This window comes from Sceloporus occidentalis, unplaced genomic scaffold (genome assembly GCF_023333645.1).
Source record: "Sceloporus occidentalis isolate IW3139 unplaced genomic scaffold, rSceOcc1.0.p SCAF_37, whole genome shotgun sequence".
Lineage (NCBI taxonomy): Eukaryota > Metazoa > Chordata > Lepidosauria > Squamata > Phrynosomatidae > Sceloporus > Sceloporus occidentalis.
This window is the reverse complement of record NW_028317017.1, coordinates 6,274,973-6,282,983: the sequence shown is the minus strand read 5'-3', so window position 1 is coordinate 6,282,983 and position 8,011 is coordinate 6,274,973.

Here is an 8,011-nt window from a genome sequence, read left to right as displayed (position 1 = left end):
TTAACACAATGCTTAATATATTCAAGGGGTATAACAAGACGAGAATTGACAGACTAAGACAAACCAATACATTGGGAAGAGAGGGTTCTGCTCGCAAAGTTAATGGGTGAGGAGAGACATAAGGCACAGGGAAAGGGTGTGAGGTAGTGTGGTGGTTGTGACAAGGAAGTTCTAGCAGCTAAGATGGTGCAGCTTCTCTGAAGAAGTGAGTTTTGAGATGTTTCTTGAATGTTGGGCCGGAGGGTGAATGCTGAAGATTCGGTGGAAGTAGATTCCAGAGATATGGGGCAGGCAATGAATTAAAAGTAGGAAATGGCAATGTCTCTTTATCACCAATCACTACTAGAAAAATGAAGGCACTGTGAGCAAAAAGAACGGTATAATTTAGGATTGGAGGGGCTAGTTAGTAACCTCTGCGCGGGTTGCGTACAACTGCAGCCCTACCTAGTTTGCCTAAAAAAGAAAAGTTGTATGGGCTGTACCACTAATTAAACATACTCATATCGCAAGAAATAGTGAGGCATCGGCTCCCTAACGAGGCCAGTATAGTCAGATAAAAGTGTCTCTGACTATAGCCTTCCTTCTTTGGGCTGGCCATTTCCTACTTTAGTTTTAATGTATGAATTAAATGTTAAGTTTTATGCATATTGTTATTTGTTGGTGGATTGAGTCCCAACCCCCTATTATAGGGGCGAGGCTTACAGCTCTTTAGTACTGTTGTAATGATTAAATAATGACCCAAAAGGGTCTTATATCGTACATATATTATATTCAGGCCTTTATTTTTTTCTTCCAATAAAATCCAAAATTTGGGGGGGTCATCTTATAAACATGCAAATACAGTATGTGAAATTACTTACACTGCCTTATTATAAGACAAGGTTTTTGTATATGATGCCACGGCGTCCCAGATTCTTCAGGCAGTTCATATCGCCCTATGAACCTCCTGAAGAAGCTATGACTAGGATTCCACCCAGTGAAACGCGTAGAGAGTCTAGAGGCACCGTGAAGCAGCATTCCTGGACCTGTTTTGACTTGTGAGACTTTTCCTGTGGACTGCCTTTCCTGAACAAAATTGGAATATTTCAGAAGATTGGTCTGTATGATTCATCATTTGTTATCGAGGCATTTTTTCACTTTGTGTTTGTGAGTGCATTTAATTGATTACCACTTATTGTTTTTACAAAATACTACGCTATCATTTGTATATGTTGTTTTTCTTTTCCCATATATCGCATCCTACACCCTCCAAAATCTATATATTTCCATTGTTTCATAAGAACCTGAGGAGTGCCAGGGAAGGCTGCATTTGTACGTGTGGGTATTATTTTCTATTTGATTGTATTTATTTAAGAGTGATACACCTGTTTGTTTTTGTTCACTAGATGGTAGACTAGTTAGTAAATGGATCCTTAGTTGTACATATCAAACTATGTATCAATTCATTTCTATTTTGATTTATTTCACGCACGTCACCATAGATTTGCTTCTGCATACATCACCAATGCAGTTTCCAGGACGCAACGCATGAGGAGAAGAGAAACTCTCGGGCAACGATATAATCTAACCTATACATTTGCTAATGGTTTAGCTTACAGAGTGCATGTGTGAGGTGGCAGACACTGTTATTTACATATATGTGCATGTGATTATGGCTAGCTGTAGTGTCATATAGTCACTGTCCATGGTACTGACAGAGGAACAAGGCTTGCTAGCCAATTTCCCTGATCTGTAAGAAAATAATGGGTCAATCCAGGAATAATAAACTTTTCTGACAAGAGTTACTAAGGAGTGAGTGAAGCAGCTCTAAATCCACAGATCCACTGACACCAGCTTACTATACAAGTCCACAAAAAAGGCTGGCATTCTTTGCAAATAGAAATGAGCCATGGATATGAGAACCCGTTCAAAGCTGGGACTGTCCCTTATGACATCAGACAGTTTGTATGTACACTATTCCAATTAAACAGCCCCCTGTACTTATGTGACTATAACACTGTTAGGGTACTTAAAGGCTGACGATCACTAACACTGCACCGGGGGGCATTTAGTACGGGTGTCCTTTACGGCAATTTGAATACTGCGGGGGAAGAGGACATTGGGTCTAAATATTATCATACTTTTTCCCTGTTATATTTAATACAGAGAATCAATGGAAAAGATATTAATCCATAAAATAACAATTCCCACAAACCAATTGCCACAGTACATGATTACCTAAAAGGTTAGTGAATTTTTTACTAACACAATCAGCATGATCGGGCGCGTTATTTATCTATCGCATAAACGCATGTTACATGAAATAACATTAAAAACTGCACTAAAGGCTTCTAAACATGTACCGGGAGCGTCATGACAATCCCACATTCCGATACACGAAAACCAGCGACTGCAGTTTTAAAACGAGCCGCTCCCTTCCCGTCTGCGCATGCGTACTACCATACCTCAACTTCCTGCCAAATAGTGCGATCAATGGGTAGGGCAGGTTTGAAGTGGGCGTAGGCTTGTTTTCTCGATGACGTCACGGGCGTCGGCCTCCTGTGCTGACTAACCCTTTCCGTTCCGGAGGTTAATGGCCCAGTGAAGTAACCGAGTGTGTGCCGTGCATTATTATTCATTCTCTGCTTGCGCATATGTATGACTAGTGTGTCCTCAGCCTGCACACCCGGCGTGTAACCAGCTGAATGTTATGTGCACGTCTGTAACATGTCTAACGAAATCATGCAGCGTTTCGTGTTACTGATGTAATAAGAACACAAAACTAATGAATCATATTACCCAAGGAGAAGAAAAATAATCTCATTATATCAGGAAAAAAAGAAGCCCAACTATCCAACATGCAGCTATAGTCACTCCTATGTATTTAATACATCTTTGTACTGTTACATTTGCATTCACTTTATATCTACCAGTTATCTAACAGCATTTTTATATTTCACATGTATACTGGTATATCAACTGTTATACCAATAAATTTAGTATTTATCATTATATTATTACTATTTCAATACATTCATGTTTATTTACTTTGCAGCTGGGCCGCTGAATTTTAGTCCCTCTGGAACACCAGTATTGGACAGTATATATATATATACTGTCCAATACTGGTGTTGGACAGTATATATATATATATATATATATATATATATATATATATATACCGTATTTGCCCGAATATAGGCCACACTTTTGTCCCCCACTTTAAGGCTTTATTGTTGGTTTAGCACAGGGATGCGCAATTCGTATCACCTGACGCCCGGGACATGCAGTTCCTGGCACCGGGCGGGTGGTTTTCTTTTTAATTTAGCGCAGCAGGGTTAGGATCCGGATCCCCCGCAGCGCTGCAGGGGACCTGGATCCTTCTCTCTGGCAGCCAGTGGACGTCTGCGGCGATGCGCGTAGACAACTTCCGCTGCCTCACTAGACACCAGGGAGTCTGGGGGTGCATTGGTAAGTCTGGGGGGGTGGCATATCTAGGAGCAGAGTGGCATATCAGGGGGGGCGTAAAGCATATCAGGGGAGCAGAGTGGCATATCGAGGGGCATATCTATAAGGTGCATTATGAAATAAGGGGGGCCTTAAAATGGTTATTGGCTTTCTGTTTGGATATAACAGGGGCGTCCAACATGCGGCCCGTGGGCCAAATGCGGCCCGTGAGACCTCGAGGTGCGGCCCACGTAAGATCGACAGCCAAGATAGCCCTGCTACTTACCAGTGGGAGGGTCTTTTGTACTGCAAAGAGGAAGCGGAACCCAGCAGAGTTCACGTGACATCACATGACTCTGCTCCAGTCCTGCTTCCTCTGTGCAGTACCAGAGAACGCAGAGGGTGGCCGCGCCCCCGCTGAAGTCTGTGAGCGGCATCGAGGAGCTGCAGTGCAGGTAAGGGGGTGGGGAGGGTGTTTTAATGAGTATGCGTGATTGAGGGAATGAATCTGTGAATGAATGAGTATATGAATGAATGAGTGTGTGTGTGATAGCATGGATGTGTAAGTGCTGGAACCTAGGCATGATGGGACTGTGATTTCTGTTAGCAATCACACTCCTATCATGCCAAGTCAGCCAGTACATGCTGAAACCTGGCTGGCTGCCCCCTTGTGTATTGATGCTGCCAGCAGTATGGGGTCTGCACATCACTTACAGCCACCCTGTTCCAGCATGTACTGGCTGACTTGGCATGATAGGAGTGTGATTGCTAACAGCAATCACAGTCCCATCATGTCTATGTTCCAGCATTTACTGGTTGGATGTGTAAGTGCTGGAACCTAGGCATGACGGGACTGTAATTGCTGTTAGCAATCACACTCCTATCATGCCAAGTCAGCCAGTACATGCTGGAACAGGGTGGCTGTAAGTGATGTGCAGACCCCATACTGCTGGCAGCATCAATACACAAGGGGGCAGCCAGCCAGGTTTCAGCATGTACTGGCTGACTTGGCATGATAGGAGTGTGATTGCTAACAGAAATCACATATTGCTGTTAGCAATCACACTCCTATCATGCCAAATCAGCCAGTACATACTGAAACCTAGCTAGCTGCCCCCCTTGTGTATTGATGCTGCCAGCAATATGGGGTCTGTACATCACTTACAGCCACCCTGTACCAGCATGTACTGGCTGACTTGGCATGATAGGAGTATGATTGCTCACAGCAAGCACAGTCCCATCATGCCTAGGTACCAGCATTTACTGGTTGCCTGGGTATGATAGGAGTGTGATTGCTGTTAGCAATCACACTCCTATCATGCCAAGTCATATTGCTATTTTTTTTGTCCAATTGTGGTGTGTTACCTACTTTTATTAAAAATGTGAGTTTTTATTATTATTTTTAAAGGTGGGGGGTCATTTTCGGGTTTGGCTAAGTGAATATTTTGGTCCAGAAGTTTCATTTTGGTGCATCCCTAGAATAAATAGAACTATTTCATTTTTAATTATCCTGAATTTGTAGTCACAACACTTTCTAGGCCCAGAAATCAGTGAGAGGAAAAGTAAAGGTTTTGTGTCATTTACTTTATTTTAATCTGCATATTTTATTAAAGGCCGTATTTTCTCACGGTGAAAAATGAGTGCGGCCCTCGCACGTATACAATACTGATGAAGTGGCCCACTGCAGAAAAAACTTGGACACCCCTAGTATATAACATATGTTGACTAACTGCATAATAGATACCAAAAATTTGAAAATACACGTATTCCTGTGTATTAGGTTAAATACTGTTTTACTATTCCACTAATCTGTATTTTTTCTTTAAAATAGCACCAAACTTAGGGTGCGGCCTATATTCGGTATGTGTGTGTATATATATATATATATATATATATATATATATATATATATATATATATATATATATATATATATAAAACACAGCTGACTATATACTTCATCACATGTTTTATGTGCAGAAAGTAAGAAAACACTGAAAGAATTCACAGTCCCTGAGGCCATGGAAGTTGCTAATATATTTTTCCCTGCAACATCATTGGTACAAATTCATTTACAGTGACTTGCAAGAAGGAGAGCTTTAATATTTTACTTTTTAAGACTGACCCACTTAGATTCCATCAAAGGACGATTGAGTGTCAGCTTTAAGTTAAAGATGTTGAATCCTCTTCTGTGTATGTGCAGTGTCCCTTTCCGTGGCATCATAATGTTGTATGCATTCATCTTAGTGTTTTATATATGCTGGCTTGCGCAAGAGTTTCAAGAGGTCTAATGAGATTTAAATGAGATCACTTTCCTAGCAGTGATTGGCTTCAAGGAGCCCAAACTGGCATGAAACTAAGACTAGGTAAGGGGTGGTGTACTGCAACTCTGCAGCTGCACCATTTTAGGAAGGTACCAGGGCAAGCTCATACCAGTGGCCTAATTATTAATAATATATTTTATTTATATAGCGCCAACAATTTATGCAGCGCTCCTTCGTACAATACATATATTCAAGGTGTATGACAAGACGAGAAGCGACAGACTAAGACAAACCGATACATTAGGTGGAGAACTGACCCAATACACACTTACTGAAACAGAGTCATTCATTAATTAACCCCTTCGCGACCTTTGCCGGTTCAGGACCGTCATGACATGAAGGTCACTAAATGACCTTTGACGGTCCTGAACCGTCAAAAAGTAAAATAAGCTTAGAAAGTGATCAACGATCACTTTCTTCGCTTAAACGGCGTTACTGTAATGCCTCGATGTCGAGGCATTCAGTAACGCCGAGATCGGCATCGGGGGCCATGTCTGGCCCCTCCCCGAGGCGTCAACAGCCGCCATACATTGTATGGCGGCGGACGCCCGTTTTAAAAGCGTTTAAAAACTTAAATGGTGTCGCTGGAATGCCTCGATCAGGAGGCATCCAGCGACACCAAACACTTACCTCTGGGTGGGCTGTGACCGCTCCGGAGAGCGGTCACAGCCGCAGCTGCCAGTGTTCTTCGCCATCAACAAGATGGCGGACGCCCTGTAAAAGAAACAAACAAGTTTTTAAAGTTTGCTAGATGGTCTAGAGAACTCTGGCTCCACTTGCAGGTTGAATACAGGTACTGCATTCAACCATGAAAGTCAATGGAGCCCAGCTTTCTAATCACAATGTGATTAGTAAAATATAAAAAAAAAAAAAAAAAAAAATATATGGAAAAAAAAAATATGGAAAAAATTAAAAGTGCTAACATTTAAAAATAATTATGCAGTGATGTCACTAGATGAACCATCCAGCAAAATGTGTAAAAAAAAATAGAAAAAAAAAAAAAAAAGTATTAAAAAAATAAAATAAAAAAATAAAGTTTATTATTTTGAGCAAGTGCTAAAATTTCTCAAAAATCTCAACAAAGAGTTAAAATAAAAGCACTTCAAATACCCAAGGGGTGTCTAATATAAAAAAAAATGGCTGATGGGGTAAATTGGAGTGGCTGAGCTCAAAGATAGGGCATAGGTACAGACTTTCCAAAATGGACAAAAAAAGCGCACTTCCCAAATGTGGCATTTTAAATCTCAAACAACACGACAAATCCATGCATGTCGGGTATCACTGCACTCAGGAGATGTCCCTGAACACACATTGGGGTGTTGTTTGACACTGACATATACCAGAACCTGTATATCTATAACTAAAGTACAATTTTGACAAAGTGTAGTTGTATAATTGGTGCATGGAAAGGGTTAAAATAACAGCATTTGGAATACCCTGGGGTGTCTAGTTTTCAAAAATATATGGTTTGAATGGGTTAAATTGAGTTAACCGGCTTCAAAGATGTTCCAAAGAGGAGATGGAGGCAGAATGACCAGATTTGTTAAAAAAGATTTGGAAATCATAAAACGCTGCTTGTACTTATTGCCCTATAACTTACAAAAAACAGCAAAAAAACATAAAAACATTGGGTATTTCTAAACTCAGGACAAGTAGTAGAATCTATTTAGCTAGTTTTTTTACTTGCTTTTTTAGGTGAGTAAAAGATTTTTCAAATAAAAGTCATAAAATGTGGTTTTTTTCAATTTTTCACCATGTTTTTTTTATTTTTTTTATAGTAAATAAGATGATACGATCAAAATAATGGTATCTGAAGAAAGCCCATCTTGTCCTGAAAAAAAACAATATATAACTTATGTGGGTACACTAAATGGGTGAGGAGAAAATTACAGCTGAACACAAGCACCACAAAAGTATTAAAACAGCCTCGGTCCCACAGGGTACAAACCGAAAAATGAGCCCGGTCCTTAAGGGGATAAAGATGTTCAAACCAGAGCAACCGGTTTCCCCCTTTCCAACCCTCTCCTGAAAGCTGGATCTATATAATGCATATTAAAGTAGTGTACTTATAAAAAGGGGCTTTATGGGACACTCCAGCCGTCATATGTACTTTCATAACATATGACACTTGAGTTCAGTTGCCCCAATGCAAACGGGGGCACTCCACAGCATCTGCTATATTGACCTATCACCATACCTGGGAACTTCTGGGCTCCGGCTACCCGGAGCCTTCCCTTGAGGGACGCGGCCAGGACCACACA